This window comes from Tasmannia lanceolata, unplaced genomic scaffold, assembly GCF_043159265.1.
Source record: "Tasmannia lanceolata isolate RefF3 unplaced genomic scaffold, GAP_Taslan_0.1 ptg000003l, whole genome shotgun sequence".
In the NCBI taxonomy this organism is placed as follows: Eukaryota; Viridiplantae; Streptophyta; class Magnoliopsida; order Canellales; family Winteraceae; genus Tasmannia; species Tasmannia lanceolata.
The window spans coordinates 32,126,087-32,150,160 of NW_027518680.1; the positions used below are offsets into that span (position 1 = coordinate 32,126,087).

General features: G+C 47.7%; 30 non-coding genes across 30 annotated transcripts; all 30 read left to right on the forward strand.

The window, feature by feature from the left end:
* Positions 1-3,155: 3,155 nt before the first annotated feature.
* On the forward strand, positions 3,156-3,274 carry LOC143874756 (5S ribosomal RNA). The gene has a single exon (XR_013249427.1). It is a non-coding gene; the product is annotated as a 5S ribosomal RNA (ribosomal RNA).
* Positions 3,275-3,871: 597 nt separating this feature from the next.
* On the forward strand, positions 3,872-3,990 carry LOC143872837 (5S ribosomal RNA). The gene has a single exon (XR_013247567.1). It is a non-coding gene; the product is annotated as a 5S ribosomal RNA (ribosomal RNA).
* Positions 3,991-4,587: 597 nt separating this feature from the next.
* LOC143872838 (5S ribosomal RNA) lies at positions 4,588-4,706 on the forward strand. Its single transcript, XR_013247568.1, has one exon. It is a non-coding gene; the product is annotated as a 5S ribosomal RNA (ribosomal RNA).
* A 597-nt stretch (positions 4,707-5,303) lies between these two features.
* LOC143872839 (5S ribosomal RNA) lies at positions 5,304-5,422 on the forward strand. The gene has a single exon (XR_013247569.1). It is a non-coding gene; the product is annotated as a 5S ribosomal RNA (ribosomal RNA).
* A 596-nt stretch (positions 5,423-6,018) lies between these two features.
* LOC143870574 (5S ribosomal RNA) lies at positions 6,019-6,137 on the forward strand. The gene has a single exon (XR_013245349.1). It is a non-coding gene; the product is annotated as a 5S ribosomal RNA (ribosomal RNA).
* Positions 6,138-6,735: 598 nt separating this feature from the next.
* On the forward strand, positions 6,736-6,854 carry LOC143872840 (5S ribosomal RNA). The gene has a single exon (XR_013247570.1). It is a non-coding gene; the product is annotated as a 5S ribosomal RNA (ribosomal RNA).
* A 597-nt stretch (positions 6,855-7,451) lies between these two features.
* LOC143872842 (5S ribosomal RNA) lies at positions 7,452-7,570 on the forward strand. Its single transcript, XR_013247572.1, has one exon. It is a non-coding gene; the product is annotated as a 5S ribosomal RNA (ribosomal RNA).
* Positions 7,571-8,166: 596 nt separating this feature from the next.
* On the forward strand, positions 8,167-8,285 carry LOC143874458 (5S ribosomal RNA). Its single transcript, XR_013249138.1, has one exon. It is a non-coding gene; the product is annotated as a 5S ribosomal RNA (ribosomal RNA).
* Positions 8,286-8,882: 597 nt separating this feature from the next.
* LOC143872843 (5S ribosomal RNA) lies at positions 8,883-9,001 on the forward strand. The gene has a single exon (XR_013247573.1). It is a non-coding gene; the product is annotated as a 5S ribosomal RNA (ribosomal RNA).
* Positions 9,002-9,597: 596 nt separating this feature from the next.
* LOC143874459 (5S ribosomal RNA) lies at positions 9,598-9,716 on the forward strand. The gene has a single exon (XR_013249139.1). It is a non-coding gene; the product is annotated as a 5S ribosomal RNA (ribosomal RNA).
* A 597-nt stretch (positions 9,717-10,313) lies between these two features.
* Positions 10,314-10,432, forward strand: LOC143872844 (5S ribosomal RNA). Its single transcript, XR_013247574.1, has one exon. It is a non-coding gene; the product is annotated as a 5S ribosomal RNA (ribosomal RNA).
* A 597-nt stretch (positions 10,433-11,029) lies between these two features.
* Positions 11,030-11,148, forward strand: LOC143872845 (5S ribosomal RNA). Its single transcript, XR_013247575.1, has one exon. It is a non-coding gene; the product is annotated as a 5S ribosomal RNA (ribosomal RNA).
* A 597-nt stretch (positions 11,149-11,745) lies between these two features.
* Positions 11,746-11,864, forward strand: LOC143874460 (5S ribosomal RNA). The gene has a single exon (XR_013249140.1). It is a non-coding gene; the product is annotated as a 5S ribosomal RNA (ribosomal RNA).
* Positions 11,865-12,461: 597 nt separating this feature from the next.
* Positions 12,462-12,580, forward strand: LOC143873501 (5S ribosomal RNA). Its single transcript, XR_013248209.1, has one exon. It is a non-coding gene; the product is annotated as a 5S ribosomal RNA (ribosomal RNA).
* Positions 12,581-13,177: 597 nt separating this feature from the next.
* LOC143874000 (5S ribosomal RNA) lies at positions 13,178-13,296 on the forward strand. Its single transcript, XR_013248691.1, has one exon. It is a non-coding gene; the product is annotated as a 5S ribosomal RNA (ribosomal RNA).
* Positions 13,297-13,893: 597 nt separating this feature from the next.
* LOC143874014 (5S ribosomal RNA) lies at positions 13,894-14,012 on the forward strand. Its single transcript, XR_013248704.1, has one exon. It is a non-coding gene; the product is annotated as a 5S ribosomal RNA (ribosomal RNA).
* A 597-nt stretch (positions 14,013-14,609) lies between these two features.
* On the forward strand, positions 14,610-14,728 carry LOC143872846 (5S ribosomal RNA). The gene has a single exon (XR_013247576.1). It is a non-coding gene; the product is annotated as a 5S ribosomal RNA (ribosomal RNA).
* A 596-nt stretch (positions 14,729-15,324) lies between these two features.
* On the forward strand, positions 15,325-15,443 carry LOC143872847 (5S ribosomal RNA). The gene has a single exon (XR_013247577.1). It is a non-coding gene; the product is annotated as a 5S ribosomal RNA (ribosomal RNA).
* A 596-nt stretch (positions 15,444-16,039) lies between these two features.
* Positions 16,040-16,158, forward strand: LOC143872849 (5S ribosomal RNA). The gene has a single exon (XR_013247578.1). It is a non-coding gene; the product is annotated as a 5S ribosomal RNA (ribosomal RNA).
* A 597-nt stretch (positions 16,159-16,755) lies between these two features.
* On the forward strand, positions 16,756-16,874 carry LOC143872850 (5S ribosomal RNA). The gene has a single exon (XR_013247579.1). It is a non-coding gene; the product is annotated as a 5S ribosomal RNA (ribosomal RNA).
* Positions 16,875-17,471: 597 nt separating this feature from the next.
* Positions 17,472-17,590, forward strand: LOC143873565 (5S ribosomal RNA). The gene has a single exon (XR_013248270.1). It is a non-coding gene; the product is annotated as a 5S ribosomal RNA (ribosomal RNA).
* Positions 17,591-18,187: 597 nt separating this feature from the next.
* On the forward strand, positions 18,188-18,306 carry LOC143874139 (5S ribosomal RNA). The gene has a single exon (XR_013248829.1). It is a non-coding gene; the product is annotated as a 5S ribosomal RNA (ribosomal RNA).
* A 597-nt stretch (positions 18,307-18,903) lies between these two features.
* On the forward strand, positions 18,904-19,022 carry LOC143874555 (5S ribosomal RNA). The gene has a single exon (XR_013249231.1). It is a non-coding gene; the product is annotated as a 5S ribosomal RNA (ribosomal RNA).
* A 597-nt stretch (positions 19,023-19,619) lies between these two features.
* Positions 19,620-19,738, forward strand: LOC143872851 (5S ribosomal RNA). Its single transcript, XR_013247580.1, has one exon. It is a non-coding gene; the product is annotated as a 5S ribosomal RNA (ribosomal RNA).
* A 597-nt stretch (positions 19,739-20,335) lies between these two features.
* On the forward strand, positions 20,336-20,454 carry LOC143872852 (5S ribosomal RNA). Its single transcript, XR_013247581.1, has one exon. It is a non-coding gene; the product is annotated as a 5S ribosomal RNA (ribosomal RNA).
* A 597-nt stretch (positions 20,455-21,051) lies between these two features.
* On the forward strand, positions 21,052-21,170 carry LOC143872854 (5S ribosomal RNA). Its single transcript, XR_013247583.1, has one exon. It is a non-coding gene; the product is annotated as a 5S ribosomal RNA (ribosomal RNA).
* Positions 21,171-21,766: 596 nt separating this feature from the next.
* Positions 21,767-21,885, forward strand: LOC143872855 (5S ribosomal RNA). The gene has a single exon (XR_013247584.1). It is a non-coding gene; the product is annotated as a 5S ribosomal RNA (ribosomal RNA).
* A 597-nt stretch (positions 21,886-22,482) lies between these two features.
* LOC143873132 (5S ribosomal RNA) lies at positions 22,483-22,601 on the forward strand. Its single transcript, XR_013247854.1, has one exon. It is a non-coding gene; the product is annotated as a 5S ribosomal RNA (ribosomal RNA).
* Positions 22,602-23,198: 597 nt separating this feature from the next.
* LOC143873932 (5S ribosomal RNA) lies at positions 23,199-23,317 on the forward strand. The gene has a single exon (XR_013248626.1). It is a non-coding gene; the product is annotated as a 5S ribosomal RNA (ribosomal RNA).
* A 596-nt stretch (positions 23,318-23,913) lies between these two features.
* On the forward strand, positions 23,914-24,032 carry LOC143872856 (5S ribosomal RNA). The gene has a single exon (XR_013247585.1). It is a non-coding gene; the product is annotated as a 5S ribosomal RNA (ribosomal RNA).
* The last annotated feature ends 42 nt before the right edge of the window (positions 24,033-24,074 follow it).

The following is a 24,074-nucleotide window of genomic DNA, read 5'->3' on the forward strand; positions in this document are numbered from 1 at the left end:
CCCATCTGATCTTCATTTTTATTTTTCCCTAATGGTTCACACCCTGGTTCCCCCTGGTTAGCCTCTGGTTAGCTCCTGGTTGCACCCAGGTTCGCTGCTGGTTGCACCCAGGTTCGATACTGGTTGCACCCTGGTTCCCTGCTGGTTCGCACCCTGGTTCCCTGCTGGTTCGCACTCTGGTTCCCTACTAATTCGCACCCTGGTTCGCACCCTGGCCAGCCCCTGGTTGTACTCTGGTTCGTACCCTGGTTCACACCCTGGTTCCCCCTGGTTAGCCTCTGGTTAGACCCTGGTTGCACCCAGGTTCGTTGCTGGTTGCACCCAGGTTCGATACTGGTTCGCACCCTGGTTCCCTGCTGGTTCGCACTCTGGTTAGACCCTGGTTGCACCCAGGTTCGCTGCTGGTTGCACCCAGGTTCCCTGCTGGTTGCACCCTGGTTCCCCTGCTGGTTCGCACCCTGGTTCCCTGCTGGTTCGCACCCTGGTGCACCCTGGTCCGCACCCTGGTTTGTACCCTGCTTCCTCCTGGTTAGACCATGGCTAGTCTCGGGTTTGCTCCTAACTTAGACCCAACTCACTAAACCCCATACCCATAAGCCTTAAACCCTATAACCGAGTCACATCAACCCAAGCCATACCTTTGTCCACTCACTGAGGCACACCATTTATCCATAAATCTGGTTACATTAAATCTAACCCAGCCAGGCCACCTGCAGCTTAAGTCAAATCGCCCCAATACAATCCAACCAAGTGGGATCCCAACCCAGCTCAACTGAGTCAACTCTAGCCAACCTCCCTAGTCGAGTTGACCCAACTCTCTAGTCGAGTATGCTCAACCTCTTTAACCGATTGGACTCTCCCCTTAGTTGACTCAATCCAATTCCTTAATCAACCCATCCCAATGCAACCGAGTCGCATTCGACCAAGTGGCGGCCTTCCATGTCACAACCGAGCCATTCCCCTATTCTACTAATGCCCGTTTACACCTAATAGAACTTCCTCCCTTTTGCCTAACCAAGTCATATCCCAACACAATCTGAGTCGCATGTCTGAATCCATTTGGCCGAATCTCATAAGCCCGCCCATTTTGAATTCCCAAAATTCAAACCCTTGATGATTCCTATATGCTCAATTCTTTGATGCAAATTCCCAATTCCAAAATCCCATTGCTAAATCAATGTTTCTGAATCTCAAGTCCAATGCTCAAATACAAACCCGATTCCTGATCCAAATACCAATTCTGTTTTCCAAAATCCAAGTAACCTCCCCAGCGGAACTACGTGTGGCTTGATCCCCATCGCGGGGTACGTAGGCAATTTGGTACTCCCAAGTTCAGTCGCACCTTTCTCTATCTTTCTCATTCCCTCACACTATTTCATCATCTCTTCCATCCCTTTTTTCACTAACCTCAAGAACTGAAATCGATTCACCTCGTGTCTCTCGGAACCGTTGGATTACGGTTTCCGTCGTAAGGACCCTTAGAGCCCAATTTAGGAACACCGGTGTCGTGTCGTGTCCTAAGTTTTAGGGAGTCTTAGGTTTTAGGGAGTCCTAGAGTTAGGAGTCCAGCCTCATCACGGACGTTTGCTATGTATAGCAACCGTGCCATAGGTCTAGTTACACTAGTCACCCAATCTTTCCCTACGACAAGCCTAGTAAACTAGGATGTAGGCAAACCTGCATTAGTCTAAGGGACCATTTGCATTTAGATGAGAATCATATAGCATCTTAGATGAAATCCTAAGATAATAAAATCCTCAACTTGAATTAAATAACTTCTCCTAAAACTGTTGAAACAGTCAATCCCGTCTAGGTCGGTGTCCTAGTTGAGTTAGGCATAAGTAGCTTAGCTTAGGTACACCGAACTACGTCGACTCTGATCCCAGTAAGGCTTGGGTACGTAGGCAGCTTGGATGTCTGATGGCATACCACCCGCGAGTCGGCACCACAAACAAATTGTGGTGTTTTGTATATTAATTTTCTTGTAAATGGTTAATCAAATCACTTAGGATTTTCCATGAAATTAGAATTCTAGGAGAACTTTCACTTAGAATGAATCCAGACAAATTAATAAATCAAGATACACATCTAGGATTCACATTAAAATTAGATCATAGGATGCATGTCACTTAGTTCGCACATTAACATAGAGTTGAATGAGCCATTTAAAATAAATTTAAAAGAATTAGCTTTTGGAATCGAAGACCGATTATCGGGCAGGAATGGTGCATGTGGCGGATAACTCCCCATACCTTCCATTCTCGTAACCAGGTAGCGAGTCTAGATTTCTGGTTAATTACGGGTCCTAGATCCCACATCTAGGTGGCGACTCTGTCAGTCTCTTTCGTGTGGAATTCGGATTGCCTTAGTGATCCCAAGTTCACAGGAAAGATTAATTCAAATCAACATTAAAATGCACACGCCAATCGCGTGGGTACGAGAGACCAAGAGAGAGAGCGCGGCGGCTCGCGCCCCACCCCTCTCGCGGGATTCGGGTACCACAGGCGAGAGTAGTACTAGGATGGGTGACCTCCTGGGAAGTCCTCGTGTTGCACCCCTGTCACTTTTTTCGGCTATCTACCACTTTTTTCGAACAATCTTTCGGTTCTGGAACATCGATGCGAACTGAAACGCACGTTTATTGCGACGCCTCCTACGTTTCGGTTCGGATCTTTTTATTTTCTTCCGGATGGTGAATTCAAATACCTCCGGTCTTTATTACGGCGGGGTGATAGTGTCGTTTGATTCGATAAACGGAATTCGTTCTGACTTTTCATTTGCGGTCAAATTATAGCGGGGGTTTGTTTAGATTCAGTGACGTACAGGCTATAGCGGATGAGTGTACTAGTGGATGCGAGTCATGAATCCGGTCGGAAGGTGTTTACTGGCCGTGAGCTACCCTTGGTGCACAAATATCGTTCCGACGATAACTTTTGATCCGCCCGTCAGATCGTGGCGATTCTTATATTGATTCGGGGGTAATCGGGAAGATTCATCGCGCGATGACAGCCCTGGCGGTCATCCGGCTTCCCGACATGCTCGGATCGTCCATCCGATGGCATCTAGCAGGATTTTTTCGCACTTTCATTTAAACGGACTTCGTACGACAATGCGAGTCGAAACTCTTTATTACTTTGACAATGGAGAGGCATGCTGGGTGAGATCATACCAGCACAAATGCATTGGATCCCATCAGAACTCCGAAGTTAAGCGTGCTTGGGCGAGAGTAGTACTAGGATGGGTGACCTCCTGGGAAGTCCTCGTGTTGCACCCCTGTCACTTTTTTCGGCTATCTACCACTTTTTTCGAACAATCTTTCGGTTCTGGAACATCGATGCGAACTGAAACGCACGTTTAGTGCGACGCCTCGTACGTTTCGGTTGGGATCTTTTTATTTTCTGCCGGATAGTGAATTCAAATACGTCCGGTCTTTATTATGGCGGGGTGATAGTGTCGTTTGATTCGATAAACGGAATTCGTTCTGACATTTCATTTGCGGTCAAATTATAGCGGGGGTTTGTTTAGATTCAGTGACGTACAAGCTATAGCGGATGAGTGTACTAGTGGATGAAAGTCATGAATCCGGTCGGAAGGTGTTTACTGGCCGTGAGCTACCCTTGGTGCACAAATATCGTTCCGACGATAACTTTTGATCCGCCCGTCAGATCGTGGCGATTCTTATATTGATTCGGGGGTAATCGGGAAGATTCATCGCGCGATGACAGCCCTGGCGGTCATCCGGCTTCCCGACATGCTCGGATCGTCCATCCGATGTTATCTAGCAGGATTTTTTCGCACTTTCATTTAAACAGACTTCGTACGACAATGCGAGTGGAAACTCTTTATTACTTTGACAATGGATAGGCATGCTGGGTGCGATCATACCAGCACAAATGCACTGGATCCCATCAGAACTCCGAAGTTAAGCGTGCTTGGGCGAGAGTAGTACTAGGATGGGTGACCTCCTGGGAAGTCCTCGTGTTGCACCCCTGTCACTTTTTTCGGCTATCTACCACTTTTTTCGAAAAATCTTTCGGTTCTGAAATATCGATGCGAACTGAAACGCACGTTTAGTGCGTCGCCTCCTAGGTTTCGGTTCGGATCTTTTTATTTTCTTCCGGATGGTGAATTCGAAGACGTCCGGTCTTTATTATGGCGGGGTGATAGTGTCGTTTGATTCGATAAACGGAATTCGTTCTGACATTTCATTTGCGGTCAAATTATAGCGGGGGTTTGTTTAGATTCAGTGACGTAGAGGCTATAGCGGATGAGTGTACTAGTGGATGCGAGTGATGAATCCGGTCGGAAGGTGTTTACTGGCCGTGAGCTACCCTTGGTGCACAAATATCGTTCCGACGATAACTTTTGATCCGCCCGTCAGATCGTGGCGATTCTTATATTGATTCGGGGGTACTCGGGAAGATTAATCGCGCGATGACAGCCCTGGCGGTAATCCGGCTTTCCGACATGCTCGGATCGTCCATCCGGTGTCATCTAGCAGGATTTTTTCGCACTTTCATTTAAACGGACTTCGTACGACAATGCGAGTGGAAACTCTTTATTACTTTGACAATGGAGAGGCATGCTGGGTGCGATCATACCAGCACAAATGCACTGGATCCCATCAGAACTCCGAAGTTAAGCGTGCTTGGGCGAGAGTAGTACTAGGATGGGTGACCTCCTGGGAAGTCCTCGTGTTGCACCCCTGTCACTTTTTTCGGCTATCTACCACTTTTTTCGAACAATCTTTCGGTTCTGGAACATCGATGCGAACTGAAACGCACGTTTAGTGCGACGCCTCCTACGTTTCGGTTGGGATCTTTTTATTTTCTGCCGGATAGTGAATTCAAATATGTCCGGTCTTTATTATGGCGGGGTGATAGTGTCGTTTGATTCGATAAACGGAATTCGTTCTGACATTTCATTTGCGGTCAAATTATAGCGGGGGTTTGTTTAGATTCAGTGACGTACAAGCTATAGCGGATGAGTGTACTAGTAGATGAAAGTCATGAATCCGGTCGGAAGGTGTTTACTGGCCGTGAGCTACCCTTGGTGCACAAATATCGTTCCGACGATAACTTTTGATCCGCCCGTCAGATCGTGGCGATTCTTATATTGATTCGGGGGTACTCGGGAAGATTAATCGCGCGATGACAGCCCTGGCGGTAATCCGGCTTTCCGACATGCTCGGATCGTCCATCCGGTGTCATCTAGCAGGATTTTTTCGCACTTTCATTTAAACGGACTTCGTACGACAATGCGAGTGGAAACTCTTTATTACTTTGACAATGGAGAGGCATGCTGGGTGCGATCATACCAGCACAAATGCACTGGATCCCATCAGAACTCCGAAGTTAAGCGTGCTTGGGCGAGAGTAGTACTAGGATGGGTGACCTCCTGGGAAGTCCTCGTGTTGCACCCCTGTCACTTTTTTCGGCTATCTACCACTTTTTTCGAACAATCTTTCGGTTCTGGAACATCGATGCGAACTGAAACGCACGTTTAGTGCGTCGCCTCTTACGTTTCGGTTCGGATCTTTTTATTTTCTTCCGGATGGTGAATTCAAAGACGTCCGGTCTTTATTATGGCGGGGTGATAGTGTCGTTTGATTCGATAAACGGAATTCGTTCTGACATTTCATTTGCGGTCAAATTATAGCGGGGGTTTGTTCAGATTCAGTGACGTACAGGCTATAGCGGATGAGTGTACTAGTGGATGCGAGTCATGAATCCGGTCGGAAGGTGTTTACTGGCCGTGAGCTACCCTTGGTGCACAAATATCGTTCCGACGATAACTTTTGATCCGCCCGTCAGATCGTGGCGATTCTTATATTGATTCGGGGGTACTCGGGAAGATTCATCGCGCGATGACAGCCCTGGCGTCATCCGGCTTTCCGACATGCTCGGATCGTCCATCCGGTGTCATCTAGCAGGATTTTTTCGCACTTTCATTTAAACGGACTTCGTACGACAATGCGAGTGGAAACTCTTTATTACTTTGACAATGGAGAGGCATGCTGGGTGCGATCATACCAGCACAAATGCACTGGATCCCATCAGAACTCCGAAGTTAAGCGTGCTTGGGCGAGAGTAGTACTAGGATGGGTGACCTCCTGGGAAGTTCTCGTGTTGCACCCCTGTCACTTTTTTCGGCTATCTACCACTTTTTTCGAACAATCTTTCGGTTCTGGAACATCGATGCAAACTGAAACGCACGTTTAGTGCGTCGCCTCCTACGTTTCGGTTGGGATCTTTTTATTTTCTGCCGGATAGTGAATTCAAATACGTCCGGTCTTTATTATGGCGGGGTGATAGTGTTGTTTGATTCGATAAACGGAATTCGTTCTGACATTTCATTTGCGATCAAATTATAGCGGGGGTTTGTTTAGATTTCAGTGACGTACAAGCTATAGCGGATGAGTGTACTAGTGGATGAAAGTCATGAATCCGGTCGGAAGGTGTTTACTGGCCGTGAGCTACCCTTGGTGCACAAATATCGTTCCGACGATAACTTTTGATCCGCCCGTCAGATCGTGGCGATTCTTATATTGATTCGGGGGTACTCGGGAAGATTAATCGCGCGATGACAGCCCTGGCGGTAATCCGGCTTTCCGACATGCTCGGATCGTCCATCCGGTGTCATCTAGCAGGATTTTTTCGCACTTTCATTTAAACGGACTTCGTACGACAATGCGAGTGGAAACTCTTTATTACTTTGACAATGGAGAGGCATGCTGGGTGCGATCATACCAGCACAAATGCACTGGATCCCATCAGAACTCCGAAGTTAAGCGTGCTTGGGCGAGAGTAGTACTAGGATGGGTGACCTCCTGGGAAGTCCTCGTGTTGCACCCCTGTCACTTTTTTCGGCTATCTACCACTTTTTTCGAACAATCTTTCGGTTCTGGAACATCGATGCGAACTGAAACGCACGTTTAGTGCGACGCCTCCTACGTTTCGGTTGGGATCTTTTTATTTTCTGCCGGATAGTGAATTCAAATACGTCCGGTCTTTATTATGGCGGGGTGATAGTGTCGTTTGATTCGATAAACGGAATTCGTTCTGACATTTCATTTGCGGTCAAATTATAGCGGGGGTTTGTTTAGATTCAGTGACGTACAAGCTATAGCGGATGAGTGTACTAGTGGATGAAAGTCATGAATCCGGTCGGAAGGTGTTTACTGGCCGTGAGCTACCCTTGGTGCACAAATATCGTTCCGACGATAACTTTTGATCCGCCCGTCAGATCGTGGCGATTCTTATATTGATTCGGGGGTACTCGGGAAGATTAATCGCGCGATGACAGCCGTGGCGGTCATCCGGCTTTCCGACATGCTCGGATCGTCCATCCGGTGTCATCTAGCAGGATTTTTTCGCACTTTCATTTAAACGGACTTCGTACGACAATGCGAGTGGAAACTCTTTATTACTTTGACAATGGAGAGGCATGCTGGGTGCGATCATACCAGCACAAATGCACTGGATCCCATCAGAACTCCGAAGTTAAGCGTGCTTGGGCGAGAGTAGTACTAGGATGGGTGACCTCCTGGGAAGTCCTCGTGTTGCACCCCTGTCACTTTTTTCGGCTATCTACCACTTTTTTCGAACAATCTTTCGGTTCTGGAACATCGATGCGAACTGAAACGCACGTTTAGTGCGTCGCCTCTTACGTTTCGGTTCGGATCTTTTTATTTTCTTCCGGATGGTGAATTCAAAGACGTCCGGTCTTTATTATGGCGGGGTGATACTGTCGTTTGATTCGATAAACGGAATTCGTTCTGACATTTCATTTGCGGTCAAATTATAGCGGGGGTTTGTTCAGATTCAGTGACGTACAGGCTATAGCGGATGAGTGTACTAGTGGATGCGAGTCATGAATCCGGTCGGAAGGTGTTTACTGGCCGTGAGCTACCCTTGGTGCACAAATATCGTTCCGACGATAACTTTTGATCCGCCCGTCAGATCGTGGCGATTCTTATATTGATTCGGGGGTACTCGGGAAGATTCATCGCGCGATGACAGCCCTGGCGTCATCCGGCTTTCCGACATGCTCGGATCGTCCATCCGGTGTCATCTAGCAGGATTTTTTCGCACTTTCATTTAAACGGACTTCGTACGACAATGCGAGTGGAAACTCTTTATTACTTTGACAATGGAGAGGCATGCTGGGTGCGATCATACCAGCACAAATGCACTGGATCCCATCAGAACTACGAAGTTAAGCGTGCTTGGGCGAGAGTAGTACTAGGATGGGTGACCTCCTGGGAAGTCCTCGTGTTGCACCCCTGTCACTTTTTTCGGCTATCTACCACTTTTTTCGAACAATCTTTCGGTTCTGGAACATCGATGCGAACTGAAACGCACGTTTAGTGCGACGCCTCCTACGTTTCGGTTGGGATCTTTTTATTTTCTGCCGGATAGTGAATTCAAATACGTCCGGTCTTTATTATGGCGGGGTGATAGTGTCGTTTGATTCGATAAACGGAATTCGTTCTGACATTTCATTTGCGGTCAAATTATAGCGGGGGTTTGTTTAGATTCAGTGACGTACAAGCTATAGCGGATGAGTGTACTAGTGGATGAAAGTCATGAATCCGGTCGGAAGGTGTTTACTGGCCGTGAGCTACCCTTGGTGCACAAATATCGTTCCGACGATAACTTTTGATCCGCCCGTCAGATCGTGGCGATTCTTATATTGATTCGGGGGTACTCGGGAAGATTAATCGCGCGATGACAGCCGTGGCGGTCATCCGGCTTTCCGACATGCTCGGATCGTCCATCCGGTGTCATCTAGCAGGATTTTTTCGCACTTTCATTTAAACGGACTTCGTACGACAATGCGAGTGGAAACTCTTTATTACTTTGACAATGGAGAGGCATGCTGGGTGCGATCATACCAGCACAAATGCACTGGATCCCATCAGAACTCCGAAGTTAAGCGTGCTTGGGCGAGAGTAGTACTAGGATGGGTGACCTCCTGGGAAGTCCTCGTGTTGCACCCCTGTCACTTTTTTCGGCTATCTACCACTTTTTTCGAACAATCTTTCGGTTCTGGAACATCGATGCGAACTGAAACGCACGTTTAGTGCGTCGCCTCTTACGTTTCGGTTCGGATCTTTTTATTTTCTTCCGGATGGTGAATTCAAAGACGTCCGGTCTTTATTATGGCGGGGTGATACTGTCGTTTGATTCGATAAACGGAATTCGTTCTGACATTTCATTTGCGGTCAAATTATAGCGGGGGTTTGTTCAGATTCAGTGACGTACAGGCTATAGCGGATGAGTGTACTAGTGGATGCGAGTCATGAATCCGGTCGGAAGGTGTTTACTGGCCGTGAGCTACCCTTGGTGCACAAATATCGTTCCGACGATAACTTTTGATCCGCCCGTCAGATCGTGGCGATTCTTATATTGATTCGGGGGTACTCGGGAAGATTCATCGCGCGATGACAGCCCTGGCGTCATCCGGCTTTCCGACATGCTCGGATCGTCCATCCGGTGTCATCTAGCAGGATTTTTTCGCACTTTCATTTAAACGGACTTCGTACGACAATGCGAGTGGAAACTCTTTATTACTTTGACAATGGAGAGGCATGCTGGGTGCGATCATACCAGCACAAATGCACTGGATCCCATCAGAACTACGAAGTTAAGCGTGCTTGGGCGAGAGTAGTACTAGGATGGGTGACCTCCTGGGAAGTCCTCGTGTTGCACCCCTGTCACTTTTTTCGGCTATCTACCACTTTTTTCGAACAATCTTTCGGTTCTGGAACATCGATGCGAACTGAAACGCACGTTTAGTGCGACGCCTCCTACGTTTCGGTTGGGATCTTTTTATTTTCTGCCGGATAGTGAATTCAAATACGTCCGGTCTTTATTATGGCGGGGTGATAGTGTCGTTTGATTCGATAAACGGAATTCGTTCTGACATTTCATTTGCGGTCAAATTATAGCGGGGGTTTGTTTAGATTCAGTGACGTACAAGCTATAGCGGATGAGTGTACTAGTGGATGAAAGTCATGAATCCGGTCGGAAGGTGTTTACTGGCCGTGAGCTACCCTTGGTGCACAAATATCGTTCCGACGATAACTTTTGATCCGCCCGTCAGATCGTGGCGATTCTTATATTGATTCGGGGGTACTCGGGAAGATTAATCGCGCGATGACAGCCCTGGCGGTCATCCGGCTTTCCGACATGCTCGGATCGTCCATCCGGTATCATCTAGCAGGATTTTTTCGCACTTTCATTTAAACGGACTTCGTACGACAATGCGAGTGGAAACTCTTTATTACTTTGACAATGGAGAGGCATGCTGGGTGCGATCATACCAGCACAAATGCACTGGATCCCATCAGAACTCCGAAGTTAAGCGTGCTTGGGCGAGAGTAGTACTAGGATGGGTGACCTCCTGGGAAGTCCTCGTGTTGCACCCCTGTCACTTTTTTCGGCTATCTACCACTTTTTTCGAACAATCTTTCGGTTGTGGAATATTGAAGCGAACTGAAACGCACGTTTAGTGCGTCGCCTCCTAGGTTTTGGTTCGGATCTTTTTATTTTCTTCCGGATGGTGAATTCGAAGACGTCCGGTCTTTATTATGGCGAGGTGATAGTGTCGTTTGATTCGATAAACGGAATTCGTTCTGACATTTCATTTGCGGTCAAATTATAGCGGGGGTTTGTTTAGATTCAGTGGCGTACAGGCTATAGCGGATGAGTGTACTAGTGGATGCGAGTCATGAATCCGGTCGGAAGGTGTTTACTGGCCGTGAGCTACCCTTGGTGCACAAAGATCGTTCCGACGATAACTTTTGATCCGCCCGTCAGATCGTGGCGATTCTTATATTGATTCGGGGGTAATCGGGAAGATTCATCGCGCGATGACAGCCCTGGCGGTCATCCGGCTTCCCGACATGCTCGGATCGTCCATCCGATGTTATCTAGCAGGATTTTTTCGCACTTTCATTTAAACGGACTTCGTACGACAATGCGAGTGGAAACTCTTTATTACTTTGACAATGGATAGGCATGCTGGGTGCGATCATACCAGCACAAATGCACTGGATCCCATCAGAACTCCGAAGTTAAGCGTGCTTGGGCGAGAGTAGTACTAGGATGGGTGACCTCCTGGGAAGTCCTCGTGTTGCACCCCTGTCACTTTTTTCGGCTATCTACCACTTTTTTCGAACAATCTTTCGGTTCTGGAACATCGATGCGAACTGAAACGCACGTTTAGTGCGTCGCCTCTTACGTTTCGGTTCGGATCTTTTTATTTTCTTCCGGATGGTGAATTCAAAGACGTCCGGTCTTTATTATGGCGGGGTGATACTGTCGTTTGATTCGATAAACGGAATTCGTTCTGACATTTCATTTGCGGTCAAATTATAGCGGGGGTTTGTTCAGATTCAGTGACGTACAGGCTATAGCGGATGAGTGTACTAGTGGATGCGAGTCATGAATCCGGTCGGAAGGTGTTTACTGGCCGTGAGCTACCCTTGGTGCACAAATATCGTTTACGACGATAACTTTTGATCCGCCCGTCAGATCGTGGCGATTCTTATATTGATTCGGGGGTACTCGGGAAGATTCATCGCGCGATGACAGCCCTGGCGTCATCCGGCTTTCCGACATGCTCGGATCGTCCATCCGGTGTCATCTAGCAGGATTTTTTCGCACTTTCATTTAAACGGACTTCGTACGACAATGCGAGTGGAAACTCTTTATTACTTTGACAATGGAGAGGCATGCTGGGTGCGATCATACCAGCACAAATGCACTGGATCCCATCAGAACTACGAAGTTAAGCGTGCTTGGGCGAGAGTAGTACTAGGATGGGTGACCTCCTGGGAAGTCCTCGTGTTGCACCCCTGTCACTTTTTTCGGCTATCTACCACTTTTTTCGAACAATCTTTCGGTTCTGGAACATCGATGCGAACTGAAACGCACGTTTAGTGCGACGCCTCCTACGTTTCGGTTGGGATCTTTTTATTTTCTGCCGGATAGTGAATTCAAATACGTCCGGTCTTTATTATGGCGGGGTGATAGTGTCGTTTGATTCGATAAACGGAATTCGTTCTGACATTTCATTTGCGGTCAAATTATAGCGGGGGTTTGTTTAGATTCAGTGACGTACAAGCTATAGCGGATGAGTGTACTAGTGGATGAAAGTCATGAATCCGGTCGGAAGGTGTTTACTGGCCGTGAGCTACCCTTGGTGCACAAATATTGTTCCGACGATAACTTTTGATCCGCCCGTCAGATCGTGGCGATTCTTATATTGATTCGGGGGTACTCGGGAAGATTAATCGCGCGATGACAGCCCTGGCGGTCATCCGGCTTTCCGACATGCTCGGATCGTCCATCCGGTATCATCTAGCAGGATTTTTTCGCACTTTCATTTAAACGGACTTCGTACGACAATGCGAGTGGAAACTCTTTATTACTTTGACAATGGAGAGGCATGCTGGGTGCGATCATACCAGCACAAATGCACTGGATCCCATCAGAACTCCGAAGATAAGCGTGCTTGGGCGAGAGTAGTACTAGGATGGGTGACCTCCTGGGAAGTCCTCGTGTTGCACCCCTGTCACTTTTTTCGGCTATCTACCACTTTTTTCGAACAATCTTTCGGTTGTGGAATATTGAAGCGAACTGAAACGCACGTTTAGTGCGTCGCCTCCTAGGTTTTGGTTCGGATCTTTTTATTTTCTTCCGGATGGTGAATTCGAAGACGTCCGGTCTTTATTATGGCGAGGTGATAGTGTCGTTTGATTCGATAAACGGAATTCGTTCTGACATTTCATTTGCGGTCAAATTATAGCGGGGGTTTGTTTAGATTCAGTGGCGTACAGGCTATAGCGGATGAGTGTACTAGTGGATGCGAGTCATGAATCCGGTCGGAAGGTGTTTACTGGCCGTGAGCTACCCTTGGTGCACAAAGATCGTTCCGACGATAACTTTTGATCCGCCCGTCAGATCGTGGCGATTCTTATATTGATTCGGGGGTAATCGGGAAGATTCATCGCGCGATGACAGCCCTGGCGGTCATCCGGCTTCCCGACATGCTCGGATCGTCCATCCGATGTTATCTAGCAGGATTTTTTCGCACTTTCATTTAAACGGACTTCGTACGACAATGCGAGTGGAAACTCTTTATTACTTTGACAATGGATAGGCATGCTGGGTGCGATCATACCAGCACAAATGCACTGGATCCCATCAGAACTCCGAAGTTAAGCGTGCTTGGGCGAGAGTATTACTAGGATGGGTGACCTCCTGGGAAGTCCTCGTGTTGCACCCCTGTCACTTTTTTCGGCTATCTACCACTTTTTTCGAAAAATCTTTCGGTTCTGAAATATCGATGCGAACTGAAACGCACGTTTAGTGCGTCGCCTCCTAGGTTTCGGTTCGGATCTTTTTATTTTCTTCCGGATGGTGAATTCGAAGACGTCCGGTCTTTATTATGGCGGGGTGATAGTGTCGTTTGATTCGATAAACGGAATTCGTTCTGACATTTCATTTGCGGTCAAATTATAGCGGGGGTTTGTTTAGATTCAGTGACGTACAGGCTATAGCGGATGAGTGTACTAGTGGATGCGAGTCATGAATCCGGTCGGAAGGTGTTTACTGGCCGTGAGCTACCCTTGGTGCACAAATATCGTTCCGACGATAACTTTTGATCCGCCCGTCAGATCGTGGCGATTCTTATATTGATTCGGGGGTAATCGGGAAGATTCATCGCGCGATGACAGCCCTGGCGGTCATCCGGATTCCCGACATGCTCGGATCGTCCATCCGATGTTATCTAGCAGGATTTTTTCGCACTTTCATTTAAACGGACTTCGTACGACAATGCGAGTGGAAACTCTTTATTACTTTGACAATGGATAGGCATGCTGGGTGCGATCATACCAACACAAATGCACTGGATCCCATCAGAACTCCGAAGTTAAGCGTGCTTGGGCGAGAGTAGTACTAGGATGGGTGACCTCCTGGGAAGTCCTCGTGTTGCACCCCTGTCACTTTTTTCGGCTATCTACCACTTTTTTCGAAAAATCTTTCGGTTCTGAAATATCGATGCGAACTGAAACGCACGTTTAGTGCGTCGCCTCCTAGGTTTCGGTTCGGATCTTTTTATTTTCTTCCGGATGGTGAATTCGAAGACGTCCGGTCTTTATTATGGCGAGGTGATAGTGTCGTTTGATTCGATAAACGGAATTCGTTCTGACATTTCATTTGCGGTCAAATTATAGCGGGGGTTTGTTTAGATTCAGTGGCGTACAGGCTATAGCGGATGAGTGTACTAGTAGATGCGAGTCATGAATCCGGTCGGAAGGTGTTTACTGGCCGTGAGCTACCCTTGGTGCACAAATATCGTTCCGACGATAACTTTTGATCCGCCCGTCAGATCGTGGCGATTCTTATATTGATTCGGGGGTAATCGGGAAGATTCATCGCGCGATGACAGCCCTGGCGGTCATCCGGCTTCCCGACATGCTCGGATCGTCCATCCGATGTTATCTAGCAGGATTTTTTCGCAGTTTCATTTAAACGGACTTCGTACGACAATGCGAGTGGAAACTCTTTATTACTTTGACAATGGATAGGCATGCTGGGTGCGATCATACCAGCACAAATGCACTGGATCCCATCAGAACTCCGAAGTTAAGCGTGCTTGGGCGAGAGTAGTACTAGGATGGGTGACCTCCTGGGAAGTCCTCGTGTTGCACCCCTGTCACTTTTTTCGGCTATCTTCCACTTTTTTCGAACAATCTTTCGGTTCTGGAACATCGATGCGAACTGAAACGCACGTTTAGTGCGTCGCCTCCTACGTTTCGGTTCGGATCTTTTTATTTTCTTCCGGATGGTGAATTCAAAGACGTCCGGTCTTTATTATGGCGGGGTGATACTGTCGTTTGATTCGATAAACGGAATTCGTTCTGACATTTCATTTGCGGTCAAATTATAGCGGGGGTTTGTTCAGATTCAGTGACGTACAGGCTATAGCGGATGAGTGTACTAGTGGATGCGAGTCATGAATCCGGTCGGAAGGTGTTTACTGGCCGTGAGCTACCCTTGGTGCACAAATATCGTTCCGACGATAACTTTTGATCCGCCCGTCAGATCGTGGCGAATCTTATATTGATTCGGGGGTACTCGGGAAGATTCATCGCGCGATTATAGCCCTGGCGTCATCCGGCTTTCCGACATGCTCGGATCGTCCATCCGGTGTCATCTAGCAGGATTTTTTCGCACTTTCATTTAAACGGACTTCGTACGACAATGCGAGTGGAAACTCTTTATTACTTTGACAATGGAGAGGCATGCTGGGTGCGATCATACCAGCACAAATGCACTGGATCCCATCAGAACTCCGAAGTTAAGCGTGCTTGGGCGAGAGTAGTACTAGGATGGGTGACCTCCTGGGAAGTCCTCGTGTTGCACCCCTGTCACTTTTTTCGGCTATCTACCACTTTTTTCGAACAATCTTTCGGTTCTGGAACATCGATGCGAACTGAAACGCACGTTTAGTGCGTCGCCTCCTACGTTTCGGTTGGGATCTTTTTATTTTCTGCCGGATAGTGAATTCAAATACGTCCGGTCTTTATTATGGCGGGGTGATAGTGTCGTTTGATTCGATAAACGGAATTCGTTCTGACATTTCATTTGCGGTCAAATTATAACGGGGGTTTGTTTAGATTCAGTGACGTACAAGCTATAGCGGATGAGTGTACTAGTGGATGAAAGTCATGAATCCGGTCGGAAGGTGTTTACTGGCCGTGAGCTACCCTTGGTGCACAAATATCGTTCCGACGATAACTTTTGATCCGCCCGTCAGATCGTGGCGAATCTTATATTGATTCGGGGGTACTCGGGAAGATTCATCGCGCGATTATAGCCCTGGCGTCATCCGGCTTTCCGACATGCTCGGATCGTCCATCCGGTGTCATCTAGCAGGATTTTTTCGCACTTTCATTTAAACGGACTTCGTACGACAATGCGAGTGGAAACTCTTTATTACTTTGACAATGGAGAGGCATGCTGGGTGCGATCATACCAGCACAAATGCACTGGATCCCATCAGAACTCCGAAGTTAAGCGTGCTTGGGCGAGAGTAGTACTAGGATGGGTGACCTCCTGGGAAGTCCTCGTGTTGCACCCCTGTCACTTTTTTCGGCTATCTACCACTTTTTTCGAACAATCTTTCGGTTCTGGAACATCGATGCGAACTGAAACGCACGTTTAGTGCGTCGCCTCCTACGTTTCGGTACGGATCTTTTTATTTTCTTCCGGATGGTTAATTCAAAGACGTCCGGTCTTTATTATGGCGGGGTGATAGTGTCGTTTGATTCGATAAACGGAATTCGTTCTGACATTTCATTTGCGGTCAAATTATAGCGGGGGTTTGTTCAGATTCAGTGACGTACAGGCTATAGCGGATGAGTGTACTAGTGGATGCGAGTCATGAATCCGGTCGGAAGGTGTTTACTGGCCGTGAGCTACCCTTGGTGCACAAATATCGTTCCGACGATAACTTTTGATCCGCCCGTCAGATCGTCGCGATTCTTATATTGATTCGGGGGTACTCGGGAAGATTCATCGCGCGATGACAGCCCTGGCGGTCATCCGGCTTCCCGACATGCTCGGATCGTCCATCCGGTGTCATCTAGCAGGATTTTTTCGCACTTTCATTTAAACGGACTTCGTACGACAATGCGAGTGGAAACTCTTTATTACTTTGACAATGGAGAGGCATGCTGGGTGCGATCATACCAGCACAAATGCACTGGATCCCATCAGAACTCCGAAGTTAAGCGTGCTTGGGCGAGAGTAGTACTAGGATGGGTGACCTCCTGGGAAGTCCTCGTGTTGCACCCCAGTCACTTTTTTCGGCTATCTACCACTTTTTTCGAACAATCTTTCGGTTCTGGAACATCGATGCGAACTGAAACGCACGTTTATTGCGACGCCTCCTACGTTTCGGTTCGGATCTTTTTATTTTCTTCCGGATGGTGAATTCAAAGACGTCCGGTCTTTATTATGGCGGGGTGATAGTGTCGTTTGATTCGATAAACGGAATTCGTTCTGACATTTCATTTGCGGTCAAATTATAGCGGGGGTTTGTTCAGATTCAGTGACGTACAGGCTATAGCGGATGAGTGTACTAGTGGATGCGAGTCATGAATCCGGTCGGAAGGTGTTTACTGGCCGTGAGCTACCCTTGGTGCACAAATATCGTTCCGACGATAACTTTTGATCCGCCCGTCAGATCGTGGCGATTCTTATATTGATTCGGGGGTACTCGGGAAGATTCATCGCGCGATGACAGCCCTGGCGGTCATCCGGCTTTCCGACATGCTCGGATCGTCCATCCGGTGTCATCTAGCAGGATTTTTTCGCACTTTCATTTAAACGGACTTCGTACGACAATGCGAGTGGAAACTCTTTATTACTTTGACAATGGAGAGGCATGCTGGGTGCGATCATACCAGCACAAATACCCTGGATCCCATCAGAACTCCGAAGTTAAGCGTGCTTGGGCGAGAGTAGTACTAGGATGGGTGACCTCCTGGGAAGTCCTCGTGTTGCACCCCTGTCACTTTTTTCGGCTATCTACCACTTTTTTCGAACAATCTTTCGGTTCTGGAACATCGATGCGAACTGAAACGCACGTTTAGTGCGACGCCTCCTACGTTTCGGTTGGGATCTTTTTATTTTCTGCCGGTTAGTGAATTCAAATACGTCCGGTCTTTATTATGGCGGGGTGATAGTGTCGTTTGATTCGATAAACGGAATTCGTTCTGACATTTCATTTGCGGTCAAATTATAGCGGGGGTTTGTTCAGATTCAGTAACGTACAGGCTATAGCGGATGAGTGTACTAGTGGATGCGAGTCATGAATCCGGTCGGAAGGTGTTTACTGGCCGTGAGCTACCCTTGGTGCACAAATATCGTTCCGACGATAACTTTTGATCCGCCCGTCAGATCGTGGCGATTCTTATATTGATTCGGGGGTAATCGGGAAGATTCATCGCGCGATGACAGCCCTGGCAGTCATCCGGCTTCCCGACATGCTCGGATCGTCCATACGATGTCATCTAGCAGGATTTTTTCGCACTTTCATTTAAACGGACTTCGTACGACAATGTAAGTGGAAACTCTTTATTACTTTGACATTGGAGAGGCATGCTGGGTGCGATCATACCAGCACAAATGCACTGGATCCCATCAGAACCCCGAAGTTAAGCGTGCTTGGGCGAGAGTAGTACTAGGATGGGTGACCTCCTGGGAAGTCCTCGTGTTGCACCCCTGTCACTTTTTTCGGCTTTCTACCACTTTTTTCGAACAATCTTTCGGTTCTGGAATATCGAAGCGAACTGAAACGCACGTTTAGTGCGTCGCCTCCTAGGTTTCGGTTCGGATCTTTTTATTTTCTTCCGGATGGTGAATTCGAAGACGTCCGGTCTTTATTATGGCGGGGTGATAGTGTCGTTTGATTCGATAAACGGAATTCGTTCTGACATTTCATTTGCGGTCAAATTATAGCGGGGGTTTGTTCAGATTCAGTGACGTACAGGCTATAGCGGATGAGTGTACTAGTGGATGCGAGTCATGAATCCGGTCGGAAGGTGTTTACTGGCCGTGAGCTACCCTTGGTGCACAAATATCGTTCCGACGATAACTTTTGATCCGCCCGTCAGATCGTCGCGATTCTTATATTGATTCGGGGGTACTCGGGAAGATTAATCGCGCGATGACAGCCCTGGCGGTCATCCGGCTTTCCGACATGCTCGGATCGTCCATCCGGTGTCATCTAGCAGGATTTTTTCGCACTTTCATTTAAACGGACTTCGTACGACAATGCGAGTGGAAACTCTTTATTACTTTGACAATGGAGAGGCATGCTGGGTGCGATCATACCAGCACAAATGCACTGGATCCCATCAGAACTCCGAAGTTAAGCGTGCTTGGGCGAGAGTAGTACTAGGATGGGTGACTTCCTGGAAAGTCCTCGTGTTGCACCCCTGTCACTTTTTTCGGCTATCTACCACTTTTTTCGAACAATCTTTCGGTTCTGGAACATCGATGCGAACTGAAACGCACGTTTAGTGCGTCGCCTCCTACGTTTCGGTTCGGATCTTTTTATTTTCTTCCGGATGGTGAATTCAAAGACGTCCGGTCTTTATTATGGCGGGGTGATAGTGTCGTTTGATTCGATAAACGGAATTCGTTCTGACATTTCATTTGCGGTCAAATTATAGCGGGGGTTTGTTCAGATTCAGTGACGTACAGGCTATAGCGGATGAGTGTACTAGTGGATGCGAGTCATGAATCCGGTCGGAAGGTGTTTACTGGCCGTGAGCTACCCTTGGTGCACAAATATCGTTCCGACGATAACTTTTGATCCGCCCGTCAGATCGTGGCGATTCTTATATTTATTCGGGGGTAATCGGGAAGATTCATCGCGCGATGACAGCTCTGGCGGTTATCCGGCTTCCCGACATGCTCGGATCGTCCATCCGATGGCATCTAGCAGGATTTTTTCGCACTTTCATTTAAACGGACTTCGTACGACAATGCGAGTGGAAACTCTTTATTACTTTGACAATGGAGAGGCATGCTGGGTGCGATCATACCAGCACAAATGCACTGGATCCCATCAGAACTCCGAAGTTAAGCGTGCTTGGGCGAGAGTAGTACTAGGATGGGTGACCTCCTGGGAAGTCCTCGTGTTGCACCCCTGTCACTTTTTTCGGCTTTCTACCACTTTTTTCGAACAATCTTTCGGTTCTGGAACATCGAAGCGAACTGAAACGCACGTTTAGTGCGTCGCCTCCTAGGTTTCGGTTCGGATCTTTTTATTTTCTTCCGGATGGTGAATTCGAAGACGTCCGGTCTTTATTATGGCGGGGTGATAGTGTCGTTTGATTCGATAAACGGAATTCGTTCTGACATTTCATTTGCGGTCAAATTATAGCGGGGGTTTGTTCAGATTCAGTGACGTACAGGCTATAGCGGATGAGTGTACTAGTGGATGCGAGTCATGAATCCGGTCGGAAGGTGTTTACTGGCCGTGAGCTACCCTTGGTGCACAAATATCGTTCCGACGATAACTTTTGATCCGCCCGTCAGATCGTGGCGATTCTTATATTGATTCGGGGGTACTCGGGAAGATTCATCGCGCGATGACAGCCCTGGCGGTCATCCGGCTTCCCGACATGCTCGGATCGTCCATCCGGTGTCATCTAGCAGGATTTTTTCGCACTTTCATTTAAACGGACTTCGTACGACAATGCGAGTGGAAACTCTTTATTACTTTGACAATGGAGAGGCATGCTGGGTGCGATCATACCAGCACAAATGCACTGGATCCCATCAGAACTCCGAAGTTAAGCGTGCTTGGGCGAGAGTAGTACTAGGATGGGTGACCTCCTGGGAAGTCCTCGTGTTGCACCCCAGTCACTTTTTTCGGCTATCTACCACTTTTTTCGAAAAATCTTTCGGTTCTGAAATATCGATGCGAACTGAAACGCACGTTTAGTGCGTCGCCTCCTAGGTTTCGGTTCGGATCTTTTTATTTTCTTCCGGATGGTGAATTCGAAGACGTCCGGTCTTTATTATGGCGAGGTGATAGTGTCGTTTGATTCGATAAACGGAATTCGTTCTGACATTTCATTTGCGGTCAAATTATAGCGGGGGTTTGTTTAGATTCAGTGGCGTACAGGCTATAGCGGATGAGTGTACTAGTGGATGCGAGTCATGAATCCGGTCGGAAGGTGTTTACTGGCCGTGAGCTACCCTTGGTGCACAAATATCGTTCCGACGATAACTTTTGATCCGCCCGTCAGATCGTGGCGATTCTTATATTGATTCGGGGGTAATCGGGAAGATTCATCGCGCGATGACAGCCCTGGCGGTCATCCGGCTTCCCGACATGCTCGGATCGTCCATCCGATGTTATCTAGCAGGATTTTTTCGCACTTTCATTTAAACGGACTTCGTACGACAATGCGAGTGGAAACTCTTTATTACTTTGACAATGGATAGGCATGCTGGGTGCGATCATACCAGCACAAATGCACTGGATCCCATCAGAACTCCGAAGTTAAGCGTGCTTGGGCGAGAGTAGTACTAGGATGGGTGACCTCCTGGGAAGTCCTCGTGTTGCACCCCTGTCACTTTTTTCGGCTATCTACCACTTTTTTCGAACAATCTTTCGGTTCTGGAACATCGATGCGAACTGAAACGCACGTTTAGTGCGTCGCCTCCTACGTTTCGGTTCGGATCTTTTTATTTTCTTCCGGATGGTGAATTCAAAGACGTCCGGTCTTTATTATGGCGGGGTGATACTGTCGTTTGATTCGATAAACGGAATTCGTTCTGACATTTCATTTGCGGTCAAATTATAGCGGGGGTTTGTTCAGATTCAGTGACGTACAGGCTATAGCGGATGAGTGTACTAGTGGATGCGAGTCATGAATCCGGTCGGAAGGTGTTTACTGGCCGTGAGCTACCCTTGGTGCACAAATATCGTTCCGACGATAACTTTTGATCCGCCCGTCAGATCGTGGCGAATCTTATATTGATTCGGGGGTACTCGGGAAGATTCATCGCGCGATTACAGCCCTGGCGTCATCCGGCTTTCCGACATGCTCGGATCGTCCATCCGGTGTCATCTAGCAGGATTTTTTCGCACTTTCATTTAAACGGACTTCGTACGACAATGCGAGTGGAAACTCTTTATTACTTTGACAATGGAGAGGCATGCTGGGTGCGATCATACCAGCACAAATGCACTGGATCCCATCAGAACTCCGAAGTTAAGCGTGCTTGGGCGAGAGTAGTACTAGGATGGGTGACCTCCTGGGAAGTCCTCGTGTTGCACCCCTGTCACTTTTTTCGGCTATCTACCACTTTTTTCGAACAATCTTTCGGTTCTGGAACATCGATGCGAACTGAAACGCACGTTTAGTGCGTCGCCTCCTACGTTTCGGTTGGGATCTTTTTATTTTCTGCCGGATAGTGAATTCAAATACGTCCGGTCTTTATTATGGCGGGGTGATAGTGTCGTTTGATTCGATAAACGGAATTCGTTCTGACATTTCATTTGCGGTCAAATTATAACGGGGGTTTGTTTAGATTCAGTGACGTACAAGCTATAGCGGATGAGTGTACTAGTGGATGAAAGTCATGAATCCGGTCGGAAGGTGTTTACTGGCCGTGAGCTACCCTTGGTGCACAAATATCGTTCCGACGATAACTTTTGATCCGCCCGTCAGATCGTGGCGATTCTTATATTGATTCGGGGGTACTCGGGAAGATTAATCGCGCGATGACAGCCCTGGCGGTCATCCGGCTTTCCGACATGCTCGGATCGTCCATCCGGTGTCATCTAGCACGATTTTTTCGCACTTTCATTTAAACGGACTTCGTACGACAATGCGAGTGGAAACTCTTTATTACTTTGACAATGGAGAGGCATGCTGGGTGCGATCATACCAGCACAAATGCACTGGATCCCATCAGAACTCCTAAGTTAAGCGTGCTTGGGCGAGAGTAGTACTAGGATGGGTGACCTCCTGGGAAGTCCTCGTGTTGCACCCCTGTCACTTTTTTCGGCTATCTACCACTTTTTTCGAACAATCTTTCGGTTCTGGAACATCGATGCGAACTGAAACGCACGTTTAGTGCGTCGCCTCCTACGTTTCGGTTCGGATCTTTTTATTTTCTTTCGGATGGTGAATTCAAATACGTTCGGTCTTTATTATGGCGGGGTCATAGTGTCGTTTGATTCGATAAACAGAATTCGTTCTGACATTTCATTTGCGGTCAAATTATAGCGGGGGTTTGTTTAGATTCAGTGACGTACAGGCTATAGCGGATGAGTCTACTAGTGGATGCGAGTCATGAATCCGGTCGGAAGGTGTTTACGGGCCGTGAGCTACCCTTGGTGCACAAATATCGTTCCGACGATAACTTTTGATCCGCCCGTCAGATCGTGGCGATCCTTATATTGATTCGGGGGTACTCGGGAAGATTCATCGCGCGATGACAGCCTTGGCGGTCATTCGGCTTCCCGACATGCTCGGATCGTCCATCCGGTGTCATCTAGCAGGATTTTTTCGCACTTTCATTTAAACGGACTTCGTACGACAATGCGAGTGGAAACTCTTTATTACTTTAACAATGGAGAGGCATGCTGGGTGCGATCATACCAGCACAAATGCACTGGATCCCATCAGAAATCCGAAGTTAAGCGTGCTTGGGCGAGAGTAGTACTAGGATGGGTGACCTCCTGGGAAGTCCTCGTGTTGCACCCCTGTCACTTTTTTCGGCTATCTACCACTTTTTCGAACAATCTTTCGGTTCTGGAATATCGATGCGAACTGAAACACACGTTTAGTGCGTCGCCTCCTAGGTTTCGGTTCGGATCTTTTTATTTTCTTCCGGATGGTGAATTCGAAGACGTCCGGTCTTTATTATGGCGGCGTGATAGTGTTGTTTGATTCGATAAACGGAATTCGTTCTGACATTTCATTTGCGGTCAAATTATAGCGGGGGTTTGTTTAGATTCAGTGACGTACAGGCTATAGCGGATGAGTGTACTAGTGGATGCGAGTCATGAATCCGGTCGGAAGGTGTTTACTGGCCGTGAGCTACCCTTGGTGCACAAATATCGTTCCGACGATAACTTTTGTTCCGCCCGTCAGATCGTGCCAATTCTTATATTGATTCGGGGGTACTCGGGAAGATTAATCGCGCGATGACAGCCCTGGCGGTCATCCGGCTTTCCGACATGCTCGGATCGTCCATCCGGTGTCATCTAGCAGGATTTTTTCGCACTTTCATTTAAACGGACTTCGTACGACAATGCGAGTGGAAACTCTTTATTACTTTGACAATGGAGAGGCATGCTGGGTGCGATCATACCAGCACAAATGCACTGGATCCCATCAGAACTCCGAAGTTAAGCGTGCTTGGGCGAGAGTAGTACTAGGATGGGTGACCTCCTGGGAAGTCCTCGTGTTGCACCCCTGTCACTTTTTTCGGCTATCTACCACTTTTTTCGAACAATCT